The sequence below is a fragment of the Podarcis raffonei genome, chromosome 1, assembly GCF_027172205.1.
Source record: "Podarcis raffonei isolate rPodRaf1 chromosome 1, rPodRaf1.pri, whole genome shotgun sequence".
In the NCBI taxonomy this organism is placed as follows: Eukaryota; Metazoa; Chordata; class Lepidosauria; order Squamata; family Lacertidae; genus Podarcis; species Podarcis raffonei.
The window spans coordinates 15,433,408-15,455,053 of NC_070602.1; the positions used below are offsets into that span (position 1 = coordinate 15,433,408).

The following is a 21,646-nucleotide window of genomic DNA, read 5'->3' on the forward strand; positions in this document are numbered from 1 at the left end:
AGTTTGCCCGCGCTGAGGTTCCCCGATTGCCATGACATAAACAAACAACGGGCTTGAAAAGGTACTAGGACCTTCCACCCGCACTAGAAGAGGCTATCCATTACTGCAGAGTAGCAAAGCATGATGCAAGGCCCCGCTCCACGTTTCCAAGTGATAAATATATTATGTACTACTGCTGGAGAACTTGGTCCTGTTTCTATTGGAAATTTAAACACCCAGGGGTTTCCTGCTGGGAGACGAACCCGCAAAGCTCGCTTTAACTGCCTGCTATTAATATGCACAAGCTATAAAGCAAGCCTCAAAGGCAGACAATAAATAGAAATTTGGGCATACGCCGCATCTTTCCAAAGTGTGTACACAAATATTGAGACTACATTCCCTATAAACATTTCTCTCTTCTGACTGCTACTACCTACATGGGTCGAATCCAATGAAACGTAGGGGGAAATATCTCACTCCAATACCGAAGCATCTACAGACAATTGACAGCATAGTTTTGAGCTACACATCTGATTTATCACAGAACCATAGAATTGTAGTGTTGGAAAGGGTGCTTAGGGTCATCTAGTCCAACCCCCTGCAATGCAGTAATCTCAACTAAAGCATCCATGGCAGACGGCCATCCAACCTTTGCTTAAAAATCTCCATGAAGGAGAGTCCATTCCACTGTCAAGTATAGGGGGCTTACGCAAATATTACGTTTAGACATAGATATCCAGGAAGCCCAAAAGTGGTGTCAACAGATGGATCTAGTAGGCAAGCAGATACAATTCTACTTTGCCTCCTGATCATTGCCTGTGGTTAGCCTGTGGTCATCCAAACTGAGCGAAAGAAGCTCTTGCAGGAACGTTGAACAATCTGGGCTCTACATTTTGCCAGGACTCTAAATCCGATAAAAATTCAGACCGTCACTTTTTTTTCTCCTTGGCAATCATTAAGTATTTTCATTTTAATAATAGGATAAACTTTACACAGAATTTTTTAAAATAATAAAAATAAAAATTTATTTATATCCCACCCTCTCCAGCCGAAGCCAGGCTCAGAGTTATAAAAACATTGCAGCAATTAGTCATTCTGAAATATTCATTATAACACATTCTGGCCTCCTGGTAGAGAATGCAAACTGATTTTTTTATTAAAAAAAATATAAACTTATAAATGAAATTCTGGCTCCACCACGACCATGTAAGCTGGCATACACAGGTACGGATGGGTCCCCAGTGCCTGAAACCCTGGAGAGCCACTGCCAAAAAGTGTGGACAATATTGAGCCAGACGTGCTAATGGGTCCAATTCAATGTACCTAAGAGACTCCCATTATTTTCTTCCCTTGCAGCTATAAAAACTGAGTGTCAGTCACTTAGCAGCAGCCAGCTACAGTTATTCAATATTATTTTGATATCCTTTGCTTGATCGTAGTGGAGACCTACCAAGAATGTGCATCCTTACTTGCTTCAAGGCCCTCCATCAAACTTCGACAATTGAGATATGGAGCCAACACTGAAAAGGCTCTACCTGTGGGGCTCGTCCAATGGATGGGTGGAGTTGGGCTCCGTCTTTATTAGTTTTATACAAACCTTAAAAGCTTATTTCAATATTTTTTTATTATGAACTCTTTTTTATTATGAACTTATTTATGTGAGCAGGATGCATAGTTTTTTAAGTGCTGCTGTTTTCAGCTTTATCTCTGGATTGTGGAAAAATTAAACAACTGTTTCTTTAAAACATAAATTGCTTATTTTAATTGTTTTAAGTAAGGAAGGGCTTGGTGCCATATAGATATTGGATGGAAGTATTTCATAGGGAGAGAAATCAACTGTCCCACATAATCACCACCACCATCTAGACCTCCATAAACAGAAAAGGCCCAAGATTTCCCTACAATAGTTGTTTAACTTACGCACTTGAGTATCTATTGAAACAATGTGATTGCTGGTGGGGTTTCAGCATTCCTTTAGAGGAATTATATTCTGGATTGCCAATTTGCGTTGTTAATTGCATTATCGTAAAAGATACTATCTTATTCCCAATTTTTTGCAAGGAAACTCAAGGCAGCCAAACTAATCATTAACACACTCTGTGTGCGTGTGTGTGTGTGTGTGTGTGTGTGTGTTTTAATCCCCAAACTGGAGCCAAGTACATAATCAAAAATAATGATAACAAACTCAGAACAAATAGAACAATTCCAGGACAGCCATCAAATCATCACAAAATGTAAGCTGGGACAGGTATAACTATCCATCTGCAAGTGTTTTTGCTTGGCAGGCGATTCCACAGAGTGGACTCCACAGCAGAGAAAGACCCAAAAATGGCTGATACCAACCTAATCTTAAACGACATCAGAGAAAGCAGGCAGGGGCATATCGCTCGCCTCTTGCTGAATTGCACATCCTCTTCCGTTCCTTTTAATAGATTAAAATGGAAACCTACCAGCAAACTATTCAGTCACTTGCCCGATCTGAAGGGTCTGGAGCATCTGTGCGTCGCACAGATGGAGCTTACAAAACGTTTCAAGGGGGCTTCTTCCCAGCTCTGTATTTAGTTCATGCATTCAAGTGACTTAGCTCTTCAAAGGCTTGCCTGTGTTAAGTGTTACAGCGATTCTATCCCGTTGGGATATTGGTACCTCTTGTTTCTAGATTTCCATAAACTGGTGCTTTCCTTTCTTCTTACATGTATCTGTGTCAACCTTGAGGGACCGTAAATGCTAATCGTATCTGAAAACTTCCTGCTTGATTTCCACCCCCCATCCCAACCACCAGAAACACTAATTCCTCATTAGGCATTAATTCCTAATTAGGCGCTGTTATATATTTAGGAAGGTGATGAATGTCAAGGTATAAACTCCTTCAGCTCGTGCTTCAGAACACATATTTGTCCTCAGGTGCAAGCTAAGTGAATCGTCAAGAGGTTCTTCAGAACGAACAAGAAGATTTCAGTTCAGAGACTACAGTGCTTGCTGGTACTCCAGGCTTGAAAAACACCTTCATTATCTTCTCCACGCTGTGGATCTCTCAGCAGCAAGGAATCAGGGATCAAGCTTCAAGAACGGTGCAGACTGTAATGGAGTCAGTTTGCTCTTGTAGCAAAAAGCATTAACACAAAGAATTTCTTCACCCACCACTCTGGTGTTAAAGCAACAACTGATGCAGAACACACCACCTCTGGGACGGTGCCTTTAGGACACAGGTGGAGGGAAAATGTGGTTCTTCATGTCTTGTGGACAATTCTCATTATCCTTGGCCACTGGCCATGTCACCTTGGGCTGATGGGTAGTGTTCGAAATTAGCAAGGCGCCAGGAGTATTTTGCACCTGGCTTTTGACCACTTGCGACCACTTGAAGATGCCTGGACGCCAGGATGGCTCCTGACATCTCCACCATCTGGAGGTGCATGCCTGGGAATCCTTGGACCTGAACTGTTTTCACGGAATTCTACCTGTTATATTTCATCTGCACAATTGGAATCAATTTCTGGAACCAAAATGATTTTTTCTGAGCAGGGGCAATCACACTTAAGAAAAAGAAGTCAGAATAAGCCAAAATATACGTGGACCGTCCCTGGATCAAGGGACTTTTCTTATTTAAGTTCTCAAAGCTCTTAACTTAGCTGAAGGTGGTCATCTGAACTAGTCAGATGTTTATTTGGGGGGGGGGGAATAAGACTTAAGAACCATCTTGCCCCAAAATGGCAACTAGACATTCCATTTTCGCATCTCTAACCTTGGTTTAAGTACACCCCAGGTAGTGTGGTTGCTGACCTTGAGCCAGACATCCTGGAGAGTGAAGTCAAATGGGCCTTAGAAAACACTGCTAATAACAAGGCCAGTGGAAGTGATGACATCCCAGCTGAACTATTTAAAATTTTAAAAGATGATGCTGTTAAGGTGCTACACTCAATATGCCAGCAAGTTGTGAAGAAGCTGGTAAAATGCGGTCTTGACTATGCTACCACTCAGTGGATTTGTAACTGGCTGACTGACCGAACCCAAAGGGTGCTCATCAATGGTTCCTCTTCATCCTGGAGAAGAGTGACTAGTGGGGTGCCAAAGGGCTCTGTCTTGGGCCTGGTCTTATTCAACATCTTTATCAATGACTTGGATGATGGACTCAAGGGCATCCTGATCAAATTTGCAGATGACACCAAACTGGGAGGGGTGGCTAACCCCAGAGGACAGGATCACACTTCAAAACGACCTTGACAGATTAGAGAACTGGGCCAAAACAAACAAGATGAATTTTAACAGGGAGAAATGTAAAGTATTGCACTTGGGCAAAAAAAATGAGAGGCACAAATACAAGATGGGTGACACCTGGCTTGAGAGCAGTACATGTGAAAAGGATCTAGGAGTCTTGGTTGACCACAAACTTGACATGAGCCAACAGTGTGACGCGGCAGCTAAAAAAGCCAATGCAATTCTGGGCTGCATCAATAGGAGTATAGCATCTAGATCAAGGGAAGTAATAGTGCCACTGTATTCTGCTCTGGTCAGACCTCACCTGGAGTACTGTGTCCAGTTCTGGGCACCACAGTTCAAGAAGGACACTGACAAACTGGAACGCGTCCAGAGGAACGCTCTGGTCCATGGGGTCACGAAGAGTCGGACACGACTAAACAACGAAACAAAAACCTTGGTTTAAGGTGCCATTTTGGTACCTAGCTTATATATCTGAGTTTCTAACGCTACTTATGGGAGTTGGAGTCAATCTGCATCTGGAGAGCCACCAGTTCCTCACCCCTGAAGCTAGTTGTTCAGAAACACACACACACCTGCAATTTACATTGGGGTGGCGGAACTCCAATTAAAGCAAATGGGAGCTTTTTTCCTCATACAAGTTGCAGGTGCCGGAGCTTGATTTGGACCAAGGCTCTGGCATGAGCAGGGGAGGGTGGATTAAAGCCACTCTACCTCCACCCACCATGGTTCCAATCCAGATCAGGGACTCGCTGTGTCTGCAGTTTTCAGGTCTGTTTGTTCCTCTTCTGCAATGTGATGAACAATCCGGGGCGGAAAAAGCGGGTGGGATCAAGGAAGAGAGGCCATATGGGCTGAACAAGAACTCTCTAAAAGCACCACCTTAAAGATATAACGTATTTATTGAGAAATGCTCTTCTTGGTTCCTGCAGAAGCCAGTTCTGCAAAGTTAAGGGTTATTTTCCAAGAATTTTGTTGTTGTTGTTGCAAAGTTCAATGGTGGAAACGTATGTTTGAGGAACGCGCTCCCTCCCTCCCAACACCGAATTGTCACTGAGAGTAGAAGCAAGAGAAGCAACTGAACCACTTAATCAAAATCACAGTATGTAAGAGTTTAAGAGGCCGATAGGAAGAAGCACCCTCTGGACTGGTCATTGATCTGGTTCAATTTCAGGGCATTTAAGCACCACCACACCCTTAACTTTCCTTTAAAAAAGGGGGGGAAGAAAAACTTTCGTGGTACCTGCTCATTTGCTTACAAAACCACAGCCTCTCTAGACTGCAGGAAAGGGTGTCTTCTTAAAAGAACCAGCTGAAGATGCTTGGCTGATCAGCTGCCCCCCCAATGATGTCAAGGAAACATCATTCACAAGCACATAAGCTTTGGAAAGCTATGCCCAAGTTAGGCAAATGGAAATATCTTGGGGACCAACAAGTGGCTGAACAACAGGAAGCAAACAGTAGGAAGAAGTACAAAGGGCAAACAAGCAACGAAATCCCCTCAAGGACCTGTGTTAGGAGACTGTGGAAAAACTCCAGGAAGTGTCAGCATCGCCCTTGAGCCAGTGCCACCAACTGGACTCACACACTTCAGCCCGACTGGGCTAGGCAAGCTGGGTAGCACTTCCAGAGACCACCTTCTGCACAGGAACAGGTCAAAGTGCTGTGGACTCACAGCTTAGAGTTGTGAGCACCGGATTCACTCCAACAAGAAGACAGTCGTCGCACAGCAGAGTATAGCAGAGCATAAACGACTCGGAGAGCAGCTCTGTAGAATATCTTCTTTATTCTATCTACAACTATAATACACAAGTATGTACAGAGCTAAATGAGGTCTAAACGAAAATGCTGAACTGCACTGAGTGTCTGCAGCTGCTCTTAGCAGCAACCTTATCTATACACACGATCTCTCTCTAACACTCAGTCTCCCTCTCTCTCTTTGATGTGAGGCTGGAGTGGAGTAAGTAGAGAGCAGAAACTGCCCCCTCCTCTCTCGAGAATCAGCAGAGAACATCAGCAGATTCTTGGATATGGGAGGGGTGAAATCTCCTCAGGAAGACCTATCTAAACTGAGAAAACAGGCAATGAACACATAAATAACAGCCAAAATGAATAATGCGCACTAATACCCAAGCACCCGAGTCTGATACAATCCGAACTGGCCATAATTGCTGAGGAAAAGAATGTGGATTCGTGGTGTAACTGTATGTTACACATAGTTGTATGTTGCATATAGTAGCACTAGTGCAATGGGGCTGTCCTCCCTGCCCCGTATCTGCTCTTAGGGATCAGGAAAGCCCCCCAGAACAGCATACAGGGGAAGGAGAGGTTTCATTCCATCTGACAATCAGAAATGCTTGACCTGACTGAATGGTCTTAATTGTGTAATGTTTAATTCAACACTAGGTTGGGAATTACTAGAAGAGGCAATGTTCAAAATTAGCCAGGTGCCAGGCGCGTTTTGCACCTAGTTTTCAACCACTTGCGACCAAGTGAAGATGCCTGGTCGCCAGGTTAGCACCTGACATCTCCACCATCTGGGGATCATTGGATCTCTAAAACCCCATCCTGCAGAATTCTATCTCTTTTTTATCTGTACAATTGGAATGAATTTCTGGAACCAAACTGATTTTTCTGTGCAGCCCGAGAAGGAATAGTCACCATTAAGAAAAAGAGGTCAGAACAGGCCAATATATATGGATCAAGGGACTTTTCTTCTTTAAGTTCTCAAAGCTCTTAACCTAGCTTCAAGGTGGTCATCTGAACTAGCCAGATGTTTAACTGAGAATCAATCAGTCTGTCCGTTATTTGAAAAATAAGACTTTAGAGCTATCTTGCCCAAAAATTGCAACTAGACATTCTGTTTTGGCAACTGTAACCGTGGTTGTAGGAGCCATTTGCCAGCCAGTTTATACATCTGAGTTTCTAACATTGAGAAAGAGGGATTGGATTGAAGGCACATGACGCCTTCATCCAATCTTGTTGAATCTAAGCAGGCCTAGAAAGAGGTCAGGGCTCCTTTCAGGGACTTTTAAGTTTAGGAAAAATATACACTATAATTTTTATTTTAAAATAAACAGATTCCACCACCCCAGCCAAAAAAAAGCCATAAAGGGGTGTAAAGTAACAGTCACCAACTCAAATGACTTAAAATGGGGTTCAGGCATATTCTTGAAGGGTAAAGCTATTGATGGTCACTAGGTGCATACTATCTAAAGTATTGGGAGGTGTTATGGCTCTGTATACCAGTTTCTGGCAACCACAAGTGGGGAGAGTGTTGTTGTGTTTGTGTCCTGTGGGGGGAGTGTCCCATAGTCATCTGGTTGGCCATGGTGAGAATGGGATGTTGGACTATTCAAGCTTTTGGCCTGATCTAGCAGAGTTATTCTTATGTACACCACTGAAGAACAATGGGTAAACCAAGGTTCAATGAACCCTAAACACTCTATTATATTTATATATTTTTTTAAAAAACAACCTCTGTTGAGCTGGTGCCTATTAAAAGGAATAAGGGAGGAACAAGACTGCATGAGGAGCAAGTTCAATGGCCTTGGTACCAATACTGAGAAGGATTCACCCCGTGTCTCACGACCCTCCACTCTTTCAACAGAGGGGGGCCCATCCACCTATCTTCATTAGAATCTTTGTGATTTTTCTAAATTAAGAATGGTGTACAAATGAGCCTGATAAAGCAAGTACATTCCTCCAGTCCAAATTAAATTTAAAAATATAGTCTTTTATCCCAATCTAGGTCATTAATAACCTTCATGCCATTAGGCTGGTCACATGAACAAACACAAATTTCAAAAAAGGAAATTCCCACCAACACAGCAGAGTCCAAAATCCTGACATAATTTAGACTGACATCTGAACCATCCACCAAGTATAGTTTGTTTGCTTGTTTCTTTCTTACCGTCCTTCCCAAATCATTTTCATTGGTGGCTGGTGTCACACATTTCAGGAGGCACACATTTCAGAGTCCTCCTCTGGCTGCACTGAATAGGCCCCAAGGAGCATTTTGGGCTCCATTATCACAGGTTATTGCCACCCACGTCTGCCTCTGCAGAATTACTTTCAGGGGGGGAAACAAAACCTGAAATTGCTTTTATCTCCTTTGCCAAACGCAAAACTCAGAAGGAAGGTCACATGAGTTGAAGAGAGCATACACTTTTTATACAGAGGTTCCCAAGTTCAGGCACCTCCTGGTTAAAAGGACCAGGTAACAGGTGATGGGGACGAATATCTGCCCAAAATCCTGGAAAAACCACTGCCAGCCAGACAACAACAGGCTAAACTGACAAAAGTCTGATGTGGCACAAAGCAGCTTCTTAAATGCCAAATTTTTTATTAAATTTATATGATCGTCTATCGGTTAAAAAAATCTCTAGGCACGTTACAAAATCAAAACCATTGTATACACAAATTACAATAATGAAAACAACAGAAGTCTCACACCACCACAAGGCTTTCCCTAGTGTGGATGGAATAAAAGAGCTTACAGCTCACCTTAAAGCCACACCAACAGATCTTTTTTTATAATTTTTATTATTACTTATTTCTAGACCACTTCATATTCTAAAGAAATGAATCTCAAAGCGGTTTACAATATAGACATAAGATTTATTTAAAACCATGTTAAAATAACGAAGACCAAGGTTTGTTTTAAAATGAGATGGGGGGGATGTACAGTGGTACCTCGGGTTACATATGCTTCAGCTTACATACGCTTCAGGTTACAGACTCCGCTAACCCAGAAATAGTACCTCAGGTTAAGAACTTTGCTTCAGGATGAGAACAGAAATCGTGCTCCGGCGGCGCAGCAGCAGCTGGAGGTCCCATTAGCTAATGTCGTGCTTCAGGTTAAGAACAGTTTCAGGTTAAGAACGGACCTCCGGAACGAATTAAGTACTTAACCCGAGGTACCACGGTACAGTAAATTCCCCATCAGCAGTTACAAGAAACACAGCCCAAAGATTTACAGACTGCAAGAGAATTAAGCCCCAGTAAATAATAATGATTTATAGGATTAAGTCTTCATGAGAAACGCATGGGTAGCAAGGACAGTGCCAGAACCACAGCTAGCGATTTCTCGTCTTAAGACATGGGTAAGCCCTTCAAGCTGTTGCTGGACTCCAGATCCCATCAGCCCCAGCCAGCATGGGCAACAGTCAGGGATGATGGGAGTTGTGGTCCTACTACATGTGGAAGATAACAGAGTCCTCATCCCAGACCTGGGAAACAATAGAGCTTGGTAGGCATGATGGCCATGTCGAAAACACATAGAAAATTCCAAATCTCACACAGCTTTGGGCTTCATTCACAATACACACTTAAGGCACATAGCTTTTCACTATGTGCCCTGGGAACTGCAGTTTTGGAAGCGTGCTGGGAATTGTAGCTCCCTGAGAGGTTAAGCTACGATGCTTTAGGGGAAGCTGTCGCTGTTAAAGTAGCACAGATATGCTCTAAATGTATTGCGCTCATGTGGTGTTGGTTGAGACTCAAATTTTGGTGGCTCGTGCTAACCAAGTTCTAGGTAGGCTGCTAAGTTAAATAAAGGTGGAGTTTTCACCCGAAATAACTCACATTACTCAAAAAGATTGGACATACGTACGGCAAATACTTGAACTATACTATGCCCCACTTCTACATGGACCCAAGAGAAATTCTGCCACTCTATATCGAAAGTAAATAGCCTTTCAACCCCTATTCTGAGTGCAATGAATCATTCTGAGAAGGTAGAAAGCCCTCATGCAGTAAGCTAACCAAAGTTTTTCACGGCCAGACGTGATCCATCAGGAAAAAAGAAGTGAGAGAAAAGTGGCTGAATTGCTTTCAACGTACTTAAGCCTCTCAACAACTGCTTCCATCGTTTTAAGCAGCACCATGAAAACGGCATTGCAACTACTACCCACGTATAACCAAAGAAAGCAAGAAATCTACTAGTGAATCTCTGGCTGATCTGCAGCGCCCTCCTCTCTCTCCTTTTCTATCATGTCTATTGGGGAGATGTGCAATAAATCAACAAGGGTTTTCATTTATCAGTTGTTGAATAACAGCAACACTGAAAAGGTGTTGTCGTCCCCGACCCCACAAAAAAAATAAAAATAGGCTGCTGACACAAAGAAAGCTTTTGGGGAAAACCTGGAGTGGATTTTTGTATGAAAGGATTGGAAGCTGTGATCTAGTTGGAATGGAACTGAATGGAATCCAATTGGTGCCACTGTGCTCATGCAAGCACTTTAGACCCAGCTCTGCTAATGAGAATGAAGGGGTTTTGGGTGGAGGTTTTTGTTTTTTTTTTTGTTTTTTTTTGCCTATTTTCTGTTCCCTTGCAGCACCCCAGCACCACATTCCACTGTGTTCTGTAGGGTTCCCTGGCAGTCAAGACCTTTCTTGGGTGCAAAAACCGCTTCTTCCTCTTTGATTCTCAAATGTGTCTGCTAGATCAAAAGCCCTTCCATTAAGGGCCCTTAACAAAACCAAAGGCTCAGACACCAGGAAGCTTCAAAACTATTTAAAAATACCACTTTTACATTATTTTTTAAAGAAGACTCTATAGATAGCAATGCATGTCTTCAGCAAGCCTTACATGAGGCACGCCCCAAGGGAGATTATATTTTAATGTCTCCTGGATTTTATGGCAGAACTCTGAAATGTGCAACTCTATTAAATTCATGAAGCCAGAAAGTTTCAGCTGTTGCTCCACAAAGGATGTATTGCCACACAACGGAAGCCTCCTCTTTCGCCTTCAGCATCTGTCAAACTCTTCCCTTCATCTAATTTCTCTCTCCCCTCACCAAGATAGTCTCTGTCCTTTGAATACATCTCTACATTGGCTCCCTCTTCCCTCCTGGATTAAGTTTAAAGCTTCTTTTATTTTGCTTTAGTGCCTTTGTAGTATCAGCTGTTAGAGTTTTCTTCTTCCTCATTTCGGCATTATTCTCACTTCATCATATGATAAAGATGCCTTAAGAGCAGAGGTGTGTGGAGTTTGTAGCCCTACAGATCAGCCTTTCTCAACCCTGGGTCTCCAAGCTGTTGTTGGGACTACAACTCCCATCATCCCTAGCTAGGACCAGTGGTCAGGGATGACAGGTGTTGTAGTCCAACTGTTGTTGGACTGGGCTGACCTAGATGTTGCTCAATGCCTGCTCCCATCAGCACAAGTCAGGGTTCATAGAATCATAGAGCCACGAGGGTCATCTAGCCAAACTCCTTGCAATGCAGGAATCTTTTGCCCAACATGGGGCTTGAACTTGCAACCCTGAAATTAATGGTCTCATGGTGGGAGGGGGGGGATAACATCTGGAAGACTTCAGGATTCCTATTCCCGCCTTATATCATTGCTATACCCAGCTCAGTGTTTCCATCTCCGACAACATTTCCCCAGGGTCTTGAGAATGGATCCTTCCCACTCTCACTGCCTGACCTTTAACTTCTTTCCACTCCAGCACCACAGGAACTAATAAACCATGGTCCATGAAAACAAGACCAGACCAAGGAAGCACCCAGTATCACTAGCATTCAGTGTGACTTGAGGTCACACAATATAGGTCTGCAATGCAGGCAAGCAGGCAATTGTGTGCAAAATTCCAGGGGTTCCAGGCACTTAACCTGGGGTTCACATTTCCATTTGGAAACGAGGCACAGCAGAGACTGGGGTGGTTTATTTACACATACAGTGGTACCTCAGGTTAAGAACTTAATTTGTTCCGGAGGTCCGTTCTTAACCTGAAACTGTTCTTAACCTGAAGCACCACTTTAGCTAATGGGGCCTCCTGCTGCCACACGATTTCTGTTCTCATCCTGAAGCAAAGTTTTTAACCTGAGGTACTATTTCTGGGTTAGCGGAGTCTGTAACCTGAAGCGTATGTAACCCAAGGTACCACTGTATATACAACCTGAGCCTACGGCGGAGCGGTTCACAGCATGAACACCCCAAGGGGGTCTTGTTTCTTCCATAGCATCTGCCTTGGATTCAAACATTAATCAACCATCGTGCTCTGAACCTCACTGCAGCTTGCCGCCTTTACCAGTGTGCAACCTTTTTTGTCCTCTAGAGTACATCACAGCCAACTCTAAAATTCTACTCCAAATTCTGCCTTTGTCTTCTAAGAGCTGGAGGAGGTGCCCTCTGTCACAGAGCCCCCTCACCTTGGCTTTCCTAATGGCTCGTCACCTTTATTTTGTTCTTCTGATGGCCCATCACCACCTCAGGAAAAGGGCCAAGCTTACATTTTAACATTTGTTGAATCCAGGAGTGTGTGCCACCCAGAAACTCTTAACATGGGGGAGTCTGAAACACATAGCACAGGGGAGTCGGGCACCCACAAACTCACAATATATATCTGCCTGTGTCTGCGGAGAGGAAACTATCTCCTTTATGGTACTCACAATAGCACACAATCAATGGTGCTCCAGGATCAACATATAATAACTAACAATCCTTGATTGCCCAGATTTTATCCCAAGCTACCACTGAGCAGGCACATCAGAACCTGTCTCGTATCGCCTAGTATAGGAACCCTGACTTGGTCTCTTTCTGAAAGCAAGTGTTTTTGGGTAGGTCTAATGACACAACACTGGAAACTTCAATGCTTCCTTTGCCACTACATATTCAGAGTTACACCATGGATTCAAGTAAGGCAGGAAACGTGGAGTTTTTTGGGGGAGGGATAGTATTCAAATATGGGTTTTCTCAATTTTGTGTGGTATTAACATTTTACTGGTTAATGCCATTGTTAGCCACAGAACGAAGACTTATAACTGGTGGGTGATTTGAGTCTCTTGTTATTCCTGGCTGAAGGTCTGGTTTTCAAAGTGATAATAAGTTAATGTATTGGAATGGAGGTGTCCTTCTGAAGATCTTGAAGGAAAGGGTTCCTTATGTGTAAGGTAAAATAACCATGACACTAGAATGATGGATGACTACCTCTCACCATCTTCAGAATTGGGTATAAACCATATTTAACAGAGTAACACAGAAAAATAGTTTCAACAAGATCAATGTCTGCTGGTATTTTGAAAGTTATTAATCCAGACACATTAATTTCAGAAGCTGGCTCCTTTCATCAAATCTTATTCAGAGAAGAACTGGTGCATCTATGCAGCCTGTATGATGACGACAGCAGTCAGCAGGAGTTCCAAGTGACAGAACCAGGATCAGGAGCCTGTAACCCTGCAGTTCTTGTGGGACCACAGCTCCCCAATCCCTAACCACTAGTCATGCTGGCTGGAGCTGATGAGAGTTAGAGACCCAAAACACCTGGAGAACCACAGGTTTCTCACTGCTGTCAGCACTGGGAATCTAGAAAAGCAGGCAAGCTTTACTTCGCAATGTATTTATTAATTGCATTTGAAGCAGCTGTTTCAAGTATAGCATCAAAACTAGTGTGGTACAACGGCTAGAGTTTTGAGCTTGAAAATAGGAAACCCGTGTTGAAATTCCTGCTCCATGAAACCTTGAACAAGTTGCTGTCTCTGTCTCTCTTTTTCCCTCCAACCACAGTGGTGAGTTGCTGATCCAAGTTTCCTGGAGGAACAGCTGATACAAAAATCAAAATAAATAAATCAAAATAAATGTCACCCGGAGTTACCAGTGGCTTCCAGCAGCAGCAGCGCCAAATCAATGGACCTGTGTTCATTCACAACCCCAGTCTTAAGGGTTGATCTCCCAGCCAAAATTCCACTTCCTCCAAGAAGGCTCTGGGATGAGTAGTTAACTCTGCAGTATGGAGATAAATCAGCTGACTGCAAGCATCTGCAAAGAGTAAGGAGCTAGTTCTGCTTCTTCTTAGAGGGGAAGCCCCCTGGAAGATATTGCTGGTCATCTTCAATAACTTCCTGGTGGGACCTGCAGGCTTTCTTCCTCCACCACAGTGCATGAAAGGACACAGGGCGAGGTTTGGGGACAGAAAGCAAGGCCATCTCAATAGTGGTTTGTAGGCTGGGTAGTTCCTTCCTAAGCGAGATTCAGAGCACTTCCTCACTAGTGTGTTGTATGGGCAACATTAAAAAAACCCCCAAAACTTGTACCTTTGTAGAGGGTTTGGAACAAATTGTGGATAACCGATTGTTCCAACTTTTTTTTAAGCCTAGCTTCAAATACACTGGGATGAGGGAGTTTAAAATTAATACAAATTAACTCTCCGTTTTTAAAAGGCTGTACGGGGATCTAAAATTATGCTCTTGAATAAATGGTAGGTACCTGCGTTTCAGGGTTTGCTTTCAAAAACGAATCCACAAGGACCCAATGAAAGTTTCATGTTGGCAATTCTCTCGTGCCTGCCATGCGGCATTTACACAAAGTCTCTTTGAATACGTGCAATACTTTCCGCTAGTGGGGTGGAGCTATAAACTCACGGTACAGTCCTGGTTGTACCCTAAACATTGATTGTTTTTGCTGCAGCAACATTTTAAGTTTCGTTTGAGGAAAGACAGCAACACTTCTGTGCTTTCCTACCAAGTCCAGCCATATGGAGAAGAGTCTGCAGTAAGATCCAGAATTAGCTCTGAGCATCCTTAAGAGATTCTTTTGATAGCAGGAAGGACCACTCCAGAATTCTACACACAATATAAATTGTTAGCTAGAACAATTTGTCAAACAAGGCTGACACTATTACTACCTTCTACAATCCCAAGAGGCATAAAATAGTAAATCCCAGAAGAAAAGACACTGGCATGAAATTATTGCTGAAACAATAATACCATATATGTGCATGCAGAAAAAACCACACACCTTAAAAGGCTACCAATGAATTTACCATGATGGGAGTAAAATCAGATATAACTATTCTAATGTTGGGGGGGGGGGATTTGGAACCCCCAAACTAAAGTACTTTAGGGTTTTCCATAATGAAGAAATCATTTTTTTTAAATAAACCACTTGGCTACAGAAGAAAACTTTGTACCCATTTTATAGGTGCATTTCAGAGATCCAAAGCTCCCATTGACCGCTGCTACCCAATGGGCTAGCTCAAGCTTATTTCACCACCGCTGGAGAAGGGGAAGCAAGGTCACACTCTGGCACTTGCTAAATGCTCACATCCGTAAAATTCCAGCTGATTGCACAGATCAGGACCGCATGCATTCTATTTTGTACATTACCCTTTTTATTTTATACATGCACAGGTCCTGTGCCTATTTTATGCCCACATGTGGGTGTCTACTGCGCCTGGAGGTGGAACAGGTGTGCGCGCTGGGAAAGGCAGAAAGCCACAGCCTTGCTTGCATGCCACAGAGGGCTTCTGCTAAGTCCATGGGGACCGGCCCAATGGCTACAGCCATGGGCAGTGAGGACAACAATCTCACTTTCCACTGGCTAAGAAATCGACTAAGCTAAAAGAAGCCTGTTGAAAAGAGCATGGAGAGTGCCACTGAGTCAAGACACTGAGTCACGAAAGGTCATGTCAAAACATTTCAGAAGGCAATTTGCTAGCAGACGGCTTTGCAACTCTAGTTTTGTTGCTGTTGTCTGCTGCTGCTTATGTAGACTTGCGTTGATTTTAAGAATAGCTGGGATCCAAGCCTATATTATATTATTATTATTATTATTATTTAAAGAAACCCGTAAAGGGAAAACAAAACTTAAGAGCACATTGTGCTATTTAATTCCAGCATGAATATTTCAGCCGCTCCACTGCATCATCCCCTTTCCTTTAACCTACAGCCTCTTTTCCATCTCGCCTCGTCTGTATGCATTGCAATGTAAAAGTCACTTGAGGGCACGGAAATAATTCGCATGCATTCAGGCATTCTGAAATGCATCCTCGGCACAGAACCCCTGTTTCCTTTAACAAATCCCTGCCGGTTCGGAAATTTTCATTGATGCTGTTCTCTACAAATTCATCCCTGGTCATTGAAGGATACAGCTCTCAATGGCTACTACTCATAATGGGTATATACTTCCTCCAGATCAGAGGAAGCATGCATCTGAATGCCCGTTGCTGGGAAACAACAGCGGAAGAGAATTAACGTCTCCATGTCCTGCTTGCGAAGCTTTTCAGAAGCATCTGCTTGTCTTGACCACTTGTGTAAAAAAGGGATGCTGCGCTGGATAGGCCTTTGGCTGGATCCAGCCCAGTTCTTAGGTGTCTTACTACATGCTGACAATTACTACAGAATTCCTTGCTTTTAACCCCGTGATGTGTTTCATACCCACTGATGACTAGATGGCAATAACATACACATTAATTCAACTGAAATGTCTCGTGTATGGCAATCCCAAATTCGTCTGCCTATTTCACTTCCAGAATGTCTGTGTCCAGCTGTCACAAAAGATCAGCCTTCCTTACTGCTGTATTCCAGGAAAGCTATGGATGTCAGTATCCTTCTTCACCCACATGCTGGATTGGCTCCTTTGCCACCATACGCAGAACATGTTAAGTGTTTGGTGCTACTGAACCAAAAAGCATTTCGCTAACATACCATACAACAACAATGAACACAGCTTGCATTTAGAAGCATGTGCAAAATCCTAACTACGAAGATAACTTTAGCTGCCTAACCTCAAGTAAGATCACTGTTTCCATTATTAACCAGTATTCTCAGGGGCTTCCCAACAAGACCAAGAAACCACACGTTCAGACACGAAAGTGATTTTGCCTCATACGCTTAATGTCTTTCCTATAAGCACTTTAAACTAAATGTACGCATGCTATATTCACAAGCGTCTTAATCCAGAAAATGTAACTTTGAAAAACTGCCTTCTCTTATTTTAAAGAGCAAAATATATGCCAATTCAAAACCATAAGCTGGACCTCAGTGATTCAACGAGATTGTGGGGTGGGGAGGGGGGAAGACATCTGTAGATGAAAATGTATTCATAGGTTGCAATTCAGCTATCGTACACCCCCAGTAACTATTTGAAATAAGCATTTTGCACTAAGCAGCCAGGGTCAGAATCCATGTTGAAAGCCATTCATAGTACTGCAATTCAACAGCATATGCTAGAATAGAAGCTACACCCCTTTACGGACCGTACTTTAGGATTACAATACCACTGGTGCAATCCTAGCCTCAAAGACGTCAATAGAAATTCAGTCACCTAGGTCAGTAACAGGCAAAATAGAGCCCAAATGCATCCCTTAAAAGTAGTATAACACGTAATGCTTTTCTGTAAACTCATTGATCTCAATGCACAACGTTCAGCCATCGCCAAGAGACTGACAACTCTTCTTCCCTCCTCACCCTTACACACACACAAATACGCAAGCATTCAATATCCTTAAAAAACCCTAAAAAACCCCGATGATGCGTTGCGGATCCTTCCCATTCTGCTACTGGGAAATGTTAAGACCAAAGAGGCTTTAACTACAGCTGGAAGCAAGGCTCCTGCAGCTGGAAGACCATACAAATCCTCTATCAGCAATACCCTGGTACAACACTATGGAGACATGACCAGAATGCTAAGCGATCTACGATTTTCCAAGTTTAATCATACCTCCAAGCATTATCTAAATATACATCTCTGTGACTGATCAGTTACTGGCTTTTCCTTCCTGCCTTACGGGGGGGGGCACAAAAACATAGCAGTTACTGCTTTTAACAAAAGATTTCGTCTGCGGAGGAATGACTCAGGATAAAACTTTTAAAAACCCCATTCCCTTTCGTTACACTACGACATGACGTAATCATACACAAGTTAGCATTCCCCACATGTTAAAACCATGCACATCTAAAAAGCACCGTGGGTTACAAACGGCAAACCAATTCATAATGTGTAAAGGCCATAATAGATACCTTTATTTCTGTGTCCTTTACAGAAGAGCTCCTTCTTCCGCACTGGCTACAAGGCTATTCCTATGAAAGAGCACACAGACACACACACAAGGGGTTGTTGTTTTTCCAACAGGAGAGGATGCACGCACCCATACTACAGATAATTTATCCTGTATCTTGTCCTAGAGCTCTCCCTCCACTTGCAACTGCAATGTTCCCTTATCCTGCATGGCTGCTACCACTGATTGAAATTCAACATGCAACCTACTGCAAGCATCAGTGCAGTCACCGTGAAGCAACCAAGCCAAGAAATAAAAAGGTTTAGCCTGTGGGAACATGCAAAGTGGATACAACAGGAGTTTGCCACAAGTGAATTAAAACAACCCCCCACCCCAATAAAAGGTTTGCAAGGCAAGACACTTCCCCTTTAAATACCTACGGCCCGCCCACACGGACTGCATATGGAGGGAGTCAGAAATTAAGAGAGCATTCTGCATTCAAACAGCACATCAAATGCATGCAGAGACACCTTTAAGGCACAGCAATGGGAGAGGGAGGGGGGGTCGAAGCATGCTTCCTTCACCAGCAACCCACATATACACATAAACCATTCTGAAATTATTTATTTATTAAAAAAAAGACTTACTGGTCTGATCCACTTTCCAACACCGAGACGTTAAGGTGTTTTTTTTCCCCGGCCTTCCAAAGTAGTCTCTCTCAAAGAGCAATAATGCACACCCAGGCGCGCGCGCCCCCGTCTCCAAAGCAAGCACCGGGGCAGACTGAAGCAGCGGGGGTGGGCTGGGGGGCGAGCAGCGATAGCAGCAAACAGCTGGAAGGATGAACTTGGGAGATCGGGAGATCTGAGCAAAGCCAGTGGCTCAGAAGCAAGCATTTGCTCCTGGCGTCGAGAGCAAGAGCAGCAGCAGCAGCGAGCGAATGGAATCTACCTCTGAGCCCCAGAAGCCTTTTCCCCGGCAGTCAAAGCATGGAGACCGAATGGGACTGAGCAACAGAAGCAAGCGGGTCCCTGCATAGTCCCCGGGCGCAGACCCCCTTGGCGGGCAGCTGCCTCGAGTGGAATGAGGGGGTGGGTTGGGGGGGGCGCCAGAGAGGGAGAGCGAAGCAACAGCCGCGAAGCGGGAGAGGGGGGCGGGCAAGCGGGCGTCCCCTCGCGCACCCTCAGGCAGCCCCGACGGCTCCTCGCGCGCTCCTGCCCGCCGCGGCGCAGCCCAGCCCGCCGACCTTCCTCGGCTCTCGCCCTGCCAGCCCCTCGCAGCAGCAGCTCCAGCCCAGGAGCCGAGGCGGCGCCACCATGAAGGCTGCCCGGCCACCCAGCCGCCCCTCTCCTCCTCCTCCTCCCTCACGCCCCCTTCCCTTTTCCCCGCGGAGGCTCCGGAAAGGACCTCCGGCATCCACCTCCTTCCCCTCACAGCCTGCGCGCAAATGCAGCAGCAGCGGCGGGAGCAGCCAGCAGACCAGAGGCGCCCCCCGCCCGCCCGCCCGCCTCACACACACAACACACACAGGCACCCCTGCGCGCGCGCGCGCACACACACACACACCGCCTCCTCAGCCGGAGGGGACCCCACTCGCCTCCTCTCCCCGGATTCCGCCTGCGCCTCGAGGGGCGCAACAGCCCGGCTGCCCTACCTGCTTCCTTCTCTCCTCTCCCTGCGCGAGGAAGGGAAGGGAAGGGGAGACGGAGGAGAAAAGAGCCGTCGCTACCAGCGCCGCCGCCGCCGCCTTCTCCTCCTGCTGCTGCACCAGCAGCAGCCCCGCCAAACGCAGCAGCAGCAGCAGCAGCCGCCGCCTCGCTCCGGCTGCCTGGAAAGTCCCTGGTGCGCTGCCCCGGCTCTCTTTCTCTCCCTCACCCCGCCCCGCACTTCCTCTCCCGCCCTCCCGAAGCCCAGGCTGGAAATCCCCGGCACGCCGCGTTCCCTTCCTCTCTCTCTCTCTCTCTCTCTCTCTCTCGCCCTGCCCGGCTTCTCGCTACGGCGCAAGCACAAGCGCCAGACAGCAGGCGCGGCAAGCAGCTCCGCTGTCGCAAGCCGGGCGGGGAGGGACTCCGGCAGGCGCGCGCCAGCCCCTTTTCTGGGCGGCCGGCGCAGCGGACTGGCTGCCTGCCCTGCCAGGCAAAGAGAGAAGCAGCGGGGGGTGGGAGGGGCGAGCCGCTCTTCCCGGAGGGATTTCATTCAATCCGTCTCGCACGATCCGGCCCGCCTTTCTCTTGCAGCAAGCGCGCGGGGAGGCATCGGGAGAGGGTGGCCCCCGCCCAGCCAGCAGTAGGCCAGGAATGGCTTCAGGGGCTGCGCTTTTTCCTCTCTTGCGCGCGTACACACACACACACCGCTGGGATTTATAAGCCTGCTGCTGTGAAAAGCCGATGGCGAGAGTGGCACCTCTGAGCATGTGCTGAGCGCTCCGCCCTTCTTGCACTGGGGACCCGGTTCCTTGCAGGCCTGGTGGTTTCCAGCGTTACCCAGTCGTTGCTCTTCCACTGTGTTGCTCTTGCACGTTGGTCTTCCGGTCCTTAAAGTAAACGGGGAACTGCTTTCCGCAGTTTGGGAGGGGGGTGGGTGGGTGTGTGTGTGTGTGCATCCTGCTGCATTCCATTCGCACTAGTGGGTGTGACCCACTAGGCAAGGAGGCGAAGAAGGGACAATTCTGAGCATGCTCCTTTAAAACAACAACAACAACAACACACGTACACGTACAAAACCACAATTCTTCAATTTGGACTAAAGTGCTTTTTAATTTACTAAGCCCCACTGCACATTGTGGAACCTGTTCTGAACAAGCAGACATAGGTGTGTGCTGTAAACGATTAAATAGGCATAAACGTGCCTGCGCGTTCGAGTTGTTCAGTTGTTCCAAAGTAAAAAGGCATGATTAGTTTTGGGGTGATGCGCGCATGATTCATAAGAGGCACCCACTTAGATGTCCCTTCATTCTCACCCTGAAAGGGCATGCCTCTTCTATGACAACACTTGCCATTTGCAGTTTGTATCGAAAATAGTTTTCCACCAGTTACTAATCTCGCCCAACCTTCGCCAACCGGGTGCCCTCCAGATGTTTAAGACCACCACAGCCATGGTGATGGAAGTTGTGGTCCAAAACATCTGGCAGAGATACCAAGTTGGCAAAGGCTGGGCTAGCCAGTGTTCCATCACTACTTATTTTCCAGTCGAGTTATGTGGAAGCAGGGCAGTCATTACTCAATGGCACACAATATGTTTCAGAACTGAGCACTGAAATTTGGGTTCTGGGTCTCAGGTGGTGTAGTCAGCCTAAGCAACAACCCAAAATGTCACACTTATGGCTGGGCTGAAATCACACTCACACAATATCCCCACCCCCAAATATTGTCCTCTTGCAAAAACTGGGCCAATCTGTTTTTTTTTTAAGATATTTATTGAGTTTTTCCACCTTTATACATTAAAAAATCAAAAAGAAAAAACAAAAAAGTTAAAAACACATAAAGTTTACAATCCTTATTTTCAATAACATATTTCCCTGACTTCCCCACACCTCCCCTTCTTATATTCCAATTCAAATTGTTAATTCAACAAGTTCTTGTCCCCAATTTTTGACCTTTTTATATTTAATTCATTTAAAAAAATTTTTTTTAACTTATAAACATCAGTATTTAAACATCAGTGCTCATTCTTAAAACTTTTTTCTAAAGTCGACCCAAATTCCCTTGCACGAATTCCCCAATTTTCATACT

At 45.0% G+C, this 21,646-nt stretch overlaps 1 protein-coding gene across 7 annotated transcripts in view; it reads right to left on the reverse strand.

The window, feature by feature from the left end:
* Positions 1-19,958, reverse strand: part of TRAF3 (TNF receptor associated factor 3) — an 84,088-nt gene extending 64,130 nt beyond the window's left edge. For 2 of the 7 annotated variants that reach the window (XM_053369188.1, XM_053369104.1), the window contains exons 1-2: positions 18,563-18,987; positions 17,938-17,997 (exon numbers count right to left, since the gene is read on the reverse strand). The gene's annotated coding sequence lies outside the window, so the exon portion shown is untranslated. Of the gene's footprint in view, positions 1-17,937; positions 17,998-18,562; positions 18,988-19,569 lie in introns of those variants that run through there. The other 5 variants (XM_053368688.1, XM_053368854.1, XM_053368605.1 and 2 more) reach the window with 5 other exon arrangements.
* Between the last annotated feature and the right edge of the window lie 1,688 nt (positions 19,959-21,646).